A 14,522-nucleotide genomic window follows, 5' to 3' on the forward strand; every position below is an offset into this window, starting at 1 on the left:
TGGGGGCTGTGGTGGTGCCAGGAGAATGGAGAGGTGCCACAGGGGAGCCTGAGAAAACAAGGGAGCTGCTGGAGGGAAGTTTCAGTGGAAGAAGATGGAAAGTAGACAAGAAGGGGAGGAAAAAGGGAATGAGGACGGACAGGGAAAGGATGCATGGATAAGGAAAGGGTGGGATGAAGGTATATCCAGAGCTGAAGGCAATAAAGCAAAACAGGTATAATTCTGTCTAAACAGCAGAAGGAAACATCAGCTGTGGGAGGGGCCCTCAGGGCCACGATGTCCCTAAATGTTCTCACTGTGTCTGGTGGTCCTGGGTGGTACAGAAATGCCCTTAGTCCTCAGCAGTACTGTTGTTTTCCCAAGTCTTCATTCCTCAGAGCACAAAAAACAGTTCTGCAGGGGAGCAGAAAATCTGCAAGACAGATCAGCAGCCAGCTCAGGCCTCCATCCCACCTTTGCAGAAGCCACAGATTAGGAAAAGAAAGGCTCACCTCCAGTTTAGTCAGTGCAGCACTTCCAAGTTGTTTGGCTGTTCTACTGCCAGTGGGAAAAGCCCAAGTGGGGTCCTGCCAGGTGTTCTCTATAGGCACAGCAAGTGGAGAAAAGCAGCAGGAATTTGCACTGTGACACTGGTGACCCTTATGACCCCGTTCTGTGCAGGGCTGTGAGCTCACACAAAACTTTGTCACTCTCAGGTGGGTGCAGAAGTGGATGAGAACCTGTAGGTGAAGGCTATGAAGGTATTGGTGCCACACCAGGGCAGCTTTTCAGCCCAACCTTGATGTTCTCTTTGTCCTTTTCATAACCACCTTGGGTATGAGAACAGGGAATGTGCTTACAAAATACCCGTTTGGGATGGTCTTGGAACAACAAAATCTGAATTTAAAAGGGCATTGATAATGGGGAAAAATGCTGTAAAATCAGCCTGATGACTAAGTGCAAACCACAAAACTTAGAGAGGAGAAATACAAAAAGAGGATTTCTCAGCTGGGCAGCAGCATCAGGAGGGACTGGGGGTGTGGAGGGGACAAAAGTCTAAGGACAATATCAGGTGTCCTTTTCTGGCTGCAGTTCCACCAGCAAGAAAAGCTGCTCTCCATAACCCTGTTGCTCATCATCTCCTCCCACCTCAGGTTTCAGCTTCTTCATATCTGCTTGTACCTCAGCCTTACCTGGCTCTGTTAAAACGGTGATCAGAAAAGCCCTGTTATTTGAATTATTGCCTCTAACCTGGATCGTTTACCCAGATTGGGTTTGGGAGGGATCCTCTGGCAGTTATGCAGTTGACCTGGGAGGGGGAGAGCCTGCAGCTGAGGGGTGGTGATAAGCAGCTGGAGTGGGTGAAAAGAAATAAACTTTTCACCCAGCTCAGCTGCAGGCAGAACAGGATGTGTGACTGCAACCTAAGACATAGGAGATAATTATTCTACTCCACTTGGCACCGGTAAGGCCTCAGCTGGAATAGAGTGTCCAGTTTTGGGTACTGCGCTGCAAGAAAAATGTACACAAACTGGAGAGAGTCCAGGAGAGAGACAGGAGAAATATCAGAGGCGTAGAAGGAACAACCTAGGAGGAAATGTTGAAAGGATTGTTTGTTTAGTCTGGGAACAGCGGACTCTGAAGAGGAGCTGTGATAAAAATCTTGCAATATGCTAAAGTTTATTGTAAGGAGGATGGTGATAAATCTTTCCCCGTGCTCACTGGGGGATAGGGAAAGAAGGAACCAGCTTCATTTACAGCTAATAAAATTTAGGTTTGACATTAGGAAAAACTTTCTAGATAAGAGGGTGATGTAGTAAAGCCAGCCAGGGAGTGCATGGGTCTTGTTAAAATTCACAAGGGTGTTTTATTTTAATAATGAGCATCGAAAGGATAAAGATGTTTCTTGTTTAAATAACTCTTCTGGGCTAACGCCTGGGACTGGGTTTCCACACGTCGACAGTACAACCATGTGGATGCACTTGCAAGAAATAGCTCTTGGCTTGCAAGCTCCAGGGCAGACACTCTTTTTCATGATCAGCGTGTACAAAACCCAGCAGCTTGTGACTGATCTCTTGTTGAGGGATTTCTACATATTGCTGCAATGCAAACAAGCCATCACGGAACACAAGGATTTGTATAAAATTTTACAAATACAGGAATAACCTTTCTCTTATGATTTCATTTCTGGCTCCACTGTATTTTTTTCCTTGCAGATTCATATCCTATATCTCTAATCCCTTCTTTGTAGATTTGCTGTGTGTGCACAGCCAGAGATATATCCCCGATTGCTGTTAATCCTTTGAGTGTTTCTACATTATACAGCATATGTCCAGGGAAAGTTCTGTCGTGTGGTTTAACGGTACTCACTGATCCTCCAGCGACACTCCTGGAAACAGAAAATCACACCATTGTGTTTCCATCCCAGGGAGTTCTCAGGCTGTGAATTGGGTTTTTTTTTCCATAGCAGAGAAGCAAAGAACCTCCGAATATTTTCAGAGGTTCAATCTAATGTGTTTGCAAACTTAGATATAAAATGGAACGCTGGCTTAGAGGCTGGATGTGGAGGCATGAAGATGGCACACAAAGGTCCCACACTGCATCTTTGGACTTGCCTATGACTCTGCAGAGGTCAAAATCTATGGCTGGAGCTGGTCAAAATTTTTTCTTGAGGCTTATGGTAGAATGTGGGGTTTTCTTTTGAAATAAACTCCACCAGGGAATAAATATATTTGCTACTGTGAGGGTGGTGAGGCACCACAACACGTTGCTCAGAGAAGTCATGGATGCCCCATCCCTGAAAATGGTCAAGGCTAGGTTAGACGGGGCTTGGAGCAACCTAGTCTAGTGAAAAATGTCTCTGCCCATGGCAGGGGGTTAGACTAGAGGATCTTTAAAGTTTCTCTCAATCCAAACCATTCTATGATTCTATGAGACTAGTCTTAAGTGGTTTGGATTTGAAATGTAACTTCAGGTATGAGGACTTTGGATTTTCTGCTGCAGGGTTTTAGTTTAGTTGCAAAATCTGTTAGAGGTGTTTCACTTTAAATTCCCGATATATGTGCTTCACCTTCATTCCACCTTGAGGTAATTTATCTGTAAATGAACAGTAATCAAGAAACCTGAAGTCATGTGGGATGCTTCTAATATTTTGAAGATAAGTAATATTAAGCCTAAATCACATTCAAAGAGTACATTAATTAGAACAGTAGAGCAGGACAAATCAGTAAAACAGAGCATACAGTTAAACAGGGTTATAGTTGCTTTGCTTTCTGCAAAAGCACAAAGCACCCATGGGGTATTAATTACCATATTAATTAATATTTTTTTACAGTTCTTTCCAGAACATTGGTGTCTACAGCATCTGTTGTGAAGAAGCAAGAAGTGGTCAGTCTTGTCTATGAAAATAAACTGGGAAAGGAAACCATATGTCAGGAACCTCCTGTTAGGACCCCCCCCCCCCTGCTGGGGGCTCGCTGGGTCACGGGAGAACTCCTGGAGATGGTTCGAGCCCACAGTTCCAGAGTGAGCCTTCTAATCCCCTTCTTGGCAGTTCTGCAGGGGATTAGGATAACTGCGTGCTCCCAGGTCTTCCTGTTAGAGCAGCGGCAACATGAAAGGTTTACTGGGACAGAAAGAGAAGACAGGGACAGGTTGGAGGGAGGAGAGGGAGAACTTATCAGCCCTGATGTAGATATTGAACAACTGGACTTCAAAGACTGCATTAGTCACCCCAGGCTCCACGTACAGTCAGTGGAGAGGAAAAGGAACTCAAGAGAGAGAGATTTGTCTCCTTTCAGGACAGGAAATGCCTGTTTCCCTGCTGCCTATAGGAGACATGTAGGTACTTGGATATTTAATACATGAAGTTAGCTGAGGTGACCTTGCATGGCCTGTTGGTTATGGCACTCTGCTGGGAGGAGGGATCCTGAGCTCTGGCCTCTGCTTCAGGGACTTCTGATGGAGTTTGTGCAGACTGCAGGTCATAGTGACACAGGGAATAGTGAAGGCAGTGTCCCTTCTTTCTCCTGCTGAGGAGAGTGTGTTATCCCGGGAGGTGAGTGCGTTATCCCAGAGGGTGAGTGCGTTATCCCAGGGGCTGAGGCACCACTGGGGAAAGTAGGAGATGTGTATTTGAATGTTCTCTACAGGAGAAGGAATTTGCTCCAGGTACTGCTTCCTGGAGAGTGATTTGACCATTAAGCAACTGCCTCAAATTGGGAACCACCTCCTCTGCAGTCCCTGCTCTGTGTCTGAGGCAGCAGCGACTGCCATTACCTTTCAGAAGGAGGAAGACCCTGCCACCGAGGTCTTGCCATGACCCAGCAGCCCTGACAGACTGGTTGGTTCAGGGGGTTTAGGCTGAACAGCAATTTCAGAGGCCTATGGGACTTGGAAGTGAGCTGGGTGCCGAAATTTCCAGGCTTGTCAGGCCTGGGGCTCTACCTGGGGAGGAGCACGAAACGTCACAGTTACAAAGATTGGCTCTTCACTGTCCATACCTGACATCTGGGCAGAGCAAACCCGACATCTGTCCCACAAGGGTATCAAACCAAGCTCTTGCTGGCTTCCCCTGGGTTTCTGGCAGCCCTTTGGACAATCCATGGCAGATCACAGGGATGAGGCACCAGCTGAAGGGCTCTGGGTGACAGCTGCTCCAGGGCTCTGCTGTTTTTCCAGAGCCTTGCAGCACACCAGGGCAAAAGCCTTGCAGGCAGAAGGCTGTGCTGTGGGCCGGTGGGAGGGAGAGCAGGAGGAGGAACGACACAACACATTACAGCCAGGGAAGAGAAAAGGATTCTGCATCAAGGATTACGTAACTTTTGACATGTCCTATATATCACAACCCAGTGCCAGGGAGCTGATGCTGTGCCCTGCCACGTTAGCAGGGCTTACTTTTGACAGTCACTGTTAAATGACATTCCTGTCTTGTCGGAGCTTCTCCAGTTTCATGTCTACTTCGTCCCTGTGGGGCAGCTCCTTAGATCCCGTGTGCTGCGTGGCACCGGGCTGGAGCTGCACGTGGCACGTGTGTGTGCCTGGGCAGCGCCAGGGGAAGCTGCTCTTATCTCCCACTCCAGCTCCTTGCAGAAGGAGGGAGGACTGCAGACGAGCCCTTCACCCCACTGCAGACACAGCACCCATTAGGACCTGGTTTGCATTTAATTGCACCTCAGGAATAGGAATACTCATTTGGGAAGCAAAATCCTTTGGCACTGTAACCAGACCAAACCCATCCTTGCTGGCTTTATGGCTCCTGATAGCTTTTCCACATTTCACATGGGACTGAGCTCTCAAATGCATTTTACAAACTTGACCAACTCCCTCCAGTGTCCGCTGGGGTTTGTTTTCCCACTGATATTTTTCCTCATTCTAAATGAACTCCACACCTCGATTTTTTTTTTCATTATTATTATTTTTTTTCAGCAGAGAAACGGGCAAGTGAAAATGCATCATGTGTAAGGTCTGGGAACAGCACAGAGGCAGCCAGGCAGCCATTGCAGGGGTTTGGCACCTTGCACGGGAATGAGCACATGCAGGTAGAATGTTATTCCACTGCTCCTGCTGAGAGCTCGGCAATTTGCTCTCTGCTGAATCCTAAAGTCGAGAAAAAGCAGCTGGTTAAGGTGGAATTTGAAAATCAGTCATAAGATAAACAGGTTGCAACATTAAGCACTCTCCAAGGGAAAAGCAGTGTGCAGCATATGTTCTTACTTTGGAAGATATTTAAAAAAAAAAAACCACCAAAACTTTAATGGACTCTTTACTGGCTTATGCTAGTGGAGCTGTTAATTAATTAAATAACTATATGTGAATGGCATCCATTGGGAAAGAGCCTCACAGCTTCCAGATGCCAGTTATTGGCCCCATTATGGGCCTAAAACTATTACAGTAAATCATTACATGCTCCAAGATGAGCTGGCACACGACTGCTGTGAGGAAGGATGGAGCTATTCTCACTTGTGCCATTTTGTGCCAGTTTTTATCTAGTGAGATTAATTAGTACTTTTAGAAGTGCAAGTCAGAGCTATAAAATATTAAAGGATATTCCATCAATGGAGTGGAGACCTGCTTAAGCAGGGCTTTTAAAACTTTGGATGCTCATGGATAGATAGAAGTTGGAAGAGATAATGAGCAACATCTGATTTTGATTTTTTTTTTTTTTATTTCTTTAAAAAGGTCAGATTTATAGGTAGTGGGACTGCATGAAGTCTCCTTTGTGTGCTGTGGGAATACTCAGAGGAGGACATTAAACTTTATCACTGAAGTTCAGGTGCCAGGTAAGCAAACAGTTTCTCAAGCCAAACCCAATCATTTAAGGCACTTATTCCAAATAGAAAATCAACCAGAAAGTATTAAACAACCTTTTAGCCTGGATCCCCTGTTGGGAGGGGAACGTTTCCTGACATTGGATGGCAGCCTAGAATCTATGATCTGGCCTAGAAATGACTCTTTTTTTTTTTTTTTTCTTTTTTAATTAATAAGCTATAAATTTTCACCCCAAATGACCACTATGGACCTCTCTGTCTTTTTAGGCTTTGAGAGGGAAAACCACTGAGTCACCTACATCATCGCTTGGCCAGACAGAGCGTCCTTTGAAAATCCTCTTGCCTGCTCGGTCTGTTCTGAGCCCAAAAGCCGAGTACTGAAGAGGCACTCCAGGGACTGTTTATACAGTTTACCCAATAATTAGTTCTTAGAGGCATTAATTCATGGGCAGACACTTCCTCTGAGAAATTATTCCACAGCTGAAATTCCTCCCACAGCTGGACGAGGCAGGCTGAGCACACGGGCCTGGAGATTTTAGTCCATCCTCTGGAGCCTGGGAGGAGCAGTGCCCAGGGATCCCTGCCACTGTCCTCTTGCTCCAAGCCCTGGTCTGGACCACTTGTGAACTCTCTTGTCTGAGCCCGAGTTCAGGTGGGGTTCAAGCAGGGCCAAAGGGGCCACGGGGCTACAGGGAGCCCAAGCAATGCCTTTGATGCTGCTGATAACCAGCAATAGCCCTCCCACGTGGCCCCACTGGGGCAGACCGAGAGATGCCATCACTGATAGACCTCTGCCGCTCACCACAACAACCTGTTTGTCCAGAAGGACAGACAAGATCTCCCACAGCTCAGTGGGAAAGTGCCCTGGACTGTTCCAGCACAAAGAGCCTCTGCAAATGCCCCCGGGACACGTACCAGGGTGGCAGAGGGGCTGCGAGGGAAATGCAGCTCTGCTGCTCGGCCACTCGCGTCCAGGTCAGCCCAGCCCACCTGCTCAGAGGACAACATTCCTTCCCTACACCATGGTCTCACATTGTAACCAATGACTCTTTGTCATGGGTAGAAAAATAAAGTCTTTTTTGGTTGGGAGGAGTCACAAGAGAATGGGTATCTCGGGAAAACCAACCTCATCTCGCTGCTTCTCCTAAAGCAAAGGTAAAGCCACAGTCGGAAGCTCCATTCACACGAATCCTACCAGGAAGTGGGACTTGCTGCATGAGAAGTGCATGAGTAAGGGTGTGCTGACTAACCCCCAGTTTAAGGGAATAAATTGATTTATAATACGAGCCTGACAAATTGAGGCACCGGTCTTGCAAGTTGGGCTGTGTGAGCAGATCCCGGTGTCCACGTGGCTCTGGTAGGGGCCATTAAGGCTGAGACGTGGGAGCTGTAGTTGCCAAACCGGGAATATAGCTGGCTTGACAGCAAAAGGTTGGAAAGTTTGTGTTTAGACGTTTCTGATTTGGGTGGGAGCCATGGGACCTACAGCACCTCAGCTGAAGCCCAAGGACAGACAGCTGCTTTGTCAGCAGGGCAGCCTTCCCCAGCGTGTGCGCTCGTAAGAAAGCACGGCCTTTACTGGTTTTAAACGAAAACAAATAGCTTTTAGGACCTTGGATCTGATGAGGGGAGTGTCATCATGTGTCCAACACAAACAAAAACTGGGCTGAGCCAAGACTAGCCCAGTGCTTGTCTCCCATTCCCTGGCTGTAAACACAAGAGACTCCTCTTGGCTTGTGTGAGAGTGGGAGGGAACGCAATCACCAAGCAAAATACGTTGTTTCTACTCGATAGTTTAACGTTACATAGGCAGCAGTTGTGCTTTTCTACTGAGCATACTCTTCTACTCTGTGGAGTCTTTGACTGGCCCGTCCTTGCAGAAAAGAAAAATAAGATAGGAAAAATGCAGCTACTTTTTTTTTTTTCTGTGACACAGATTATTACATTTTGTTGGATTTTTTCCTGCGCAGAACATTAATACCAAATATACCAGCGTGGCCTTAAGCCATCAACACCATGGCTCATGTGTTGGGTGGGAAGTGACCAGGGCATGTAGAGTACAGAGGGCTGGGGAGAGACGATGTTTAGATCATATATTTTGATCCAGAACAAGGTGGAAGTGAGTATCAGTCACCACAGGCTGGCAACAGGACACTCCTCTCTGTGCAGTGAGCCTGTGGGAACCACTACAGGCCTCTGAATCACAACGTGAGACAAAACCACTGCCAGCATGGCCTGACATCCTTCTCCAGCCATCACCACCTGGCTCTGCCTGTGCATGTGCTTTCTTAACCACTACAATAATTTTTTCACGCCCCATGTTCTGAGCTATTTGGGAAAGACATAGGAAAAAAGAAGACGGCCACATATAATGATTGTACAGTTCATGGTGGATTTCAAGTTTCCAGGTGGAGGAATAATGGAGCAGTGTTGGAAGTCTGGTTCACTTATGTGTGTTCTGGCAGACACAGCTGGGGAAAACCTTTAGGTGTAGATGCAAAGTCCATTTTCGCTTTGTAAAGATGTATGCACACCCTTAACTTTAAAGGTATAAATTTTCCCCTTGACTTCCCTGGAACTATTCATGCATTAAACATATGCATGAGCCTTTCTAGAAATAGGGAATATAAATGAGGCTACCAAAATAGTTAACCAGAAATACTTTCTGTACAATGGAATAGAAAAATTTACAAGAGGTGTGCACATAGGAGCTCTTAGGAACAGATAAATTCAGGCCACTCAGATAAAGGACAAGGCATCGTTGCTTGTGTAGGAGCGGGTGTTTCCAGCTACCTATAGAGCAGACTAGAGTGCAGTTTGCATTCGTTACGTTAATTAAGCAATTTACTGGAATTTAGCATGTGGCAGGTTGGCAGGAGGCAAGTTTAACTTGGGTTGTGTGGCTGAGATCCTTTCATTGCGTTGACAGCCCCGAGTCCTGCCAACAGAGCAGCGCTCTCGGCAGTGCGTTCCTGTTGGTGGCTTCTGTGCTAAGTCCAACTTAAACAATTCCACTGGGGCCTGACAAAGGGAATGGATAAAAATGAACAAGGTCTGCATTACTTAAGCAGTCTTTTGTGGGCAAGATATCCAGAGCCTGGTCATAAGTAATGAGTTTTCATTCGAGGAGTAGCTTCTCTGGGTTAGTAAGAATTCTGTTAGTTATTAACCTCTAATTATCTTTTTTAATATTCACATGGGAAATGTTTCTATTTTTATTGTCTGTATCTGTTTCTTCACATTGTTTCAGGCCAGGGTTTTTTGACAGGTTTATTGTTTGGGTTATGCTGTAGTCATTAGGATTTAAATCTCTAGGTTGTTCTGGAGTTACTATGGCCCATTTGGGAATGTCAGTTACACAAACTTCCAGCAAATAAGCAACATTGTGACTTGAGCTGGGGGTTGGAGATGAACATGAACCCAGCCTACAGCACTATCAAATCCATTTTTGGGGTGAAGGCCACTTGTTCTGGCAAAGATGCCCTGTACTCAAGCCTTTTAGACCAGTGTTTGCTATACTATCTTAAAATAGACCTTTAAGCTTTGTTGTTTCATGGCAGAAGTTTGGGCAAACTGCATTCTCACCTATATTCTGTGTTTCCCTTGATGCATTAAAAATGAGTACTTAAACAAGACCATCAACTGAAAATCTACAAAAAAGTAATTCCTTATTCAGGAGTACTTGAGGCCTTTGTACAGTTGCACGGGATTGGGGGAGTTTGTTTCTTTGTATCAAGACTACACTCTGACCTCTCTTTTCTTCTGCATTCAAAACCTAATGTCACCCTGCCCAGGATTATCTGGATCTGCTTTTGAGTATCAAGACCAATGAACTGGTGAGAAGGAAAGCTGTGGCAAAACAAGGCAAATCCAAAATGAGATGAGGTTCCATTCTCTACTCCAGTCTCCACTTGTATTTATTCTGGTTTACAGCGGGCTTCTTTTGGCAAGGACAGATTCACTGCTTGAGCTTTGGCACAGCATTTCAGACAGGGAGGATATCTGGGACAGGAGACCACAGAGTAAGAAAATGTACCTTGCATTCAGTTTTCATTGAACAAAAGGATTTATCCATTCCCTTCGAATGTTCTCTTTTGTATCGTGATGGCTTTGCAAGATGAAATGCCTTCTGTCCTATCTGTGTGTTGCTGTTGTTCACAAGAGTCCTAGAGGCAGCTAAATGTATGGTTTAGTGTGTGGATGAATTAGCATTTTAGTTTTAGTACATCCTACCCCATAATTACACTGAATTGGTTTTGGAGAGACTGAAAGCCTACCTGCTCCCCCAAAATAATGGGTTTGGCTTCAAATAAACGACAGGACAACAGTGACACTGAAATCCTCCAGAGCAGAGAGTAGCCAGGACCAATTCTAAGTACTGGGAATTCAACAGGTTTTGATATTTGATGATTTCTTATCCTAACAGAAAGCATTTTCTTTTGTGTCCCCTTTATTTTCCTAGAAGTAGACTTTGCTCTCAGAGAAAAGAGGTCGTAGGATCAAAAGATCTAGAAAATCAGCCTTGTTGTTCTGTGTCTGCATTTTTTCCATCTTCAGGCTCTAACTCAGCCCTGCTGTTTATGTAAAAGTGCAAATTCAGAAGGAATAGTTCAAAGTTTGACTTTTGGCTTTCAGAGGCTGCAGAATTCTGTTCTCTTTATATCCAGTGTGTTCATTTAAATATCTGTCTGCAGCCTCACCTGCACTGTGTTCAAGTACTCCCTCCTGCTTCTCCCATTGTCCGTGATATCCTTGATCAATCCATGAGGGAAACAGCACTGTTGTGTTATGTGCAGCTCAAACTGGAGTACAGCTTCAGTCCAGAAAACAAACCCAGAGATTGTCCCTTCCTTGCCTTTGGCCCCTCAGATCTCCTGTGGGTACGATACCACACACATTCTATGACTTACCAGAAGAGGAAGTATTGGGAAATTTTGTTTCCTAGAAGAGATAATAGAAGTGGCAATAAAACCCAAACCAACAGAGAAAGAAAAGCCTGTTTTGAAATCTTGACACTCTGTTATGCTGCTCTTACTCGTTAATATTTGGTTCATGGCCAGCACTGCCATGAGGGTTGGGTGAAGTGTCACCGAGACTGGTGGATGCAACCTCTGTCCTTCATTCTCAGCAGCAAAACCACTTGAGCTTCTTTACAAAACAGAAGTTGTTTTAACACAAAACACAGGCATGAGATCCCAGCAGAGCAGAGCCACGAGCAGAGCTACAAGATTGGATCAGTATGAGAGAAAGGGGTTTCCTTGGTGGTTTCTGTGCTCTGTGACAGAGGTCAGGAGTCACTGCCACCACATTTAAGCACTGTGCTCTGGAGTGTGGCAGAGCCTGCTCTGCCCATGCCAAGAGGAATGCCAGCAGCAGTGCCTTGATCCAGGAGCTGAGCTGGACCTCCCAGCAGGTGCCTCCAGGTGAAAATCTCCTTTGGGCTGTGCTGTGGTGGTCAGTCACTGGGGTGATTTACTGACACCAGTGTGAGCTGCTCTGCAACCAGCAAAAACATGAGCACGTCAGAAATTCCCGTTTCCACCACAGAGAAAGCTGATTTGCTACTGTAGCTCAGTGAAAATCAGGCACATTATGACTTCTCTTCTAAGTCCAGGGGCGTCTCACTGACTCCTCTGCCATGGTGGGAGATGGAACCTTTCCTGAGCATTTAGCAGCCAGTAGAGCCTCTGGGAGGCCGAGCAATGGATTATGGGCACCCTCTGGCAGGCACCAGGCAGCTGAGACCTGCCTGCCTCCAGCTAGCACTGACTGCTCCTTGATCTAACCACACCTGCGGGAGCGAAGGAGGGAGTCCAGCCAGTTGTTAGGATGCTTATGGAATCCCACAGGACATTTCCACAAAATTGACAACTGTACTAGCAAGTACTTTTTTGTGTCTGCTCGAGGGACTGGGATGTTTAAGTTATTATCTGCAACAAGGACTTCAGGCTTAATATGCTCAGAGTGCTTGTGGAGGCCATATAATCAATGGGAAGGGTCACATAGTGTCAGCCAGCAAGATTTGTTGTGAACAGGATTGCAGAATAATCATATTTGGAATGCCTCCACGGATTTTAAAGATGGTGAGCCCTTTCCTTTAACTGCATGGGCTATTCAAATTCCTGGCTCCACTGGCTTCTGTAACTTCATTGACTATGCAACTGGTCTATAGCATTTGCTTAGGGGATTCATAAATTTTATTAAAAGCATCATTTTTTTCTGATAGGTGAAAATACAAGCACCTGTATAATTTCACAAAATGTGATTTTATTGTCAGAAAAGTGCCATTGATGCATATGGTAATCAAAGTGCAAGCAGTGGCAGGAGTATCACTGCAGAGCCACTAAATTAAGGCATTAAAATAACAGATGAGGGAAAGTTCAGCCATGACCTTGTAAGTGAATGCTTCTCATCATGGGCAAGGCTGCTCAAGAGCCTGGGGGATGGAGTTGCCTCTCACCACCTTCCCACTTCCCAGAAGGGGATGAATGGTGCTCCATCTCAGCTGGAAGGAGCTGTGACAGGAGTGGCAATATGTGCTGTTCCACCAGGACAGGCTCAGAAGAGTTCAGAGGAGCAGAACAGCAGCTCTAGTGCTGTCTCCTCTCTGGCCTGGTTTTCTTCTTCACCATGGCCATGGGCTGCTCCTACAACCTCCAGACCCTTTTATAGTCTGTTGTTTCCAGCTAAGCCATTCCTTGCCACTAAGGGCATTTTTCTACAGGCTCTGGAGAGAAATGGAGCCCTTTGCCTGCCAACTTTTGATGACCATATCGCTTTCCTGTTTCCCATGTTTTAGCAAAGCCTTGAGGAGTTTCCTAAACAGCTTCCCCTCTTCTCTACCCCTTCGCCTCTCACTTCCCTCCTCACTCTGGGCAGCAGTTAACACCCAGCTGCTGGATGGTTTGGCTGCGTGAATTGACAGCCCTGCTGGATGATAAATTAACAAGCCCTTATTCATTATTCGGCTTTGCGACAGTTTTTATAAAATACTCCTCAGTTTTATACCCCAGAGCCTTTTCCCATTTGTGCTTTACCTTGGAGACTCTTTCCCATTCTGAACATGGAGTACAAGAAACCTCCATCACTCCAGGGGTGGTCTCAGGTGCCCAAGACCAGATGAGCTGTTTCTGCACTGCCCTGCATTTCACATCCAGCAGGGCTGTACATGGTCAGCCTTCAGAATGGAACCTGCTGAAGTCCAGTTAGGAAATGGCATCATATGTGCACTGCTACAGCCTGAATGTTCATTGGAGGGCACGACCCTGCCCATGAACCAAAGGTATCCTGCTTTTTGAGGAAGGCCAAGGCAAGCCCAGGAAGTGACACACCGCTGGAGTTCACCAGACTAACACCTCCCACTGTTGTGCAGCTGGAGTGGCACAGCTGCCACTGTGCAAAGCAACAAGAGGGTTCTCCTGACCTTAGTATGTTGGGGACAGGCCAGAGTAATTTATGTACCTAAAAATCCCATTCTATATCCCCTGGGAAGGTGGTTGAGCATTTTTGTTTGGGATTTTTTTGGTTTGGGGTTTTTTTTGGTTCTGCTAATGCTGTTTACAGCAAGTTGTGGGTCTGTGGGACTAATCCTACCTGTGCCTTGTGAACTATGGTGTGCCATGTGGCGTCTTGTTTACTTACTCCTAAAGTTGATCAGAAAAACACCCTGGTAATGTTTTGCAAGAGTTGATAAAACTGCCTAAGATTTTACTGGGAGCCCATGGAGAAGTCGGGATGGAGACAGAACGGTCACTGATGGAGTTTGGGCAGAGGCTTTGAGATGCACTTCAGAGACAGCACTGCCACTGTAGCATTGTCTTCTGTCTGAGCAGTATGAGACTGTGCAGATAATTTCAGTCAAAAACCCTATTTACCCCTTCAAGGGAGATGGAGTCTGTTCCTTGACCTTTGCCAAGCCACCTTCAAGACCTTGACATCTCTCTGCCACTGCAGGAACCTCATGGCCTTGCCGGGCCTCTTTTTGTAGGAATGACCTAAAATCTTGTCCTTCCTATACTCAAACCCCAAGATTTCTCCTCTTTCCTATCTCCCCCCCCAGGGCTAGGAGGTCTTTAGCACAGGCCCAGTGAGATGTATGAGAAAGAAGCCTGGCAAATGGTTTAAATTAACAGCTATAGTGGTTGTGCCAACTCCTGCAGCAGGAGAGTGCCAAGATCCAGAATGTGGCTGCTCACCAGCATTTGGCAAGGCAGTGACATCTTGTCACTGCTATCCCTGAGCACTGAGGCCCACACAGGTACACCGACCAGTTGG

This window comes from Lepidothrix coronata, unplaced genomic scaffold, assembly GCF_001604755.1.
Source record: "Lepidothrix coronata isolate B3197 unplaced genomic scaffold, Lepidothrix_coronata-1.0 Scaffold128, whole genome shotgun sequence".
Classification (NCBI taxonomy): Eukaryota; Metazoa; Chordata; class Aves; order Passeriformes; family Pipridae; genus Lepidothrix; species Lepidothrix coronata.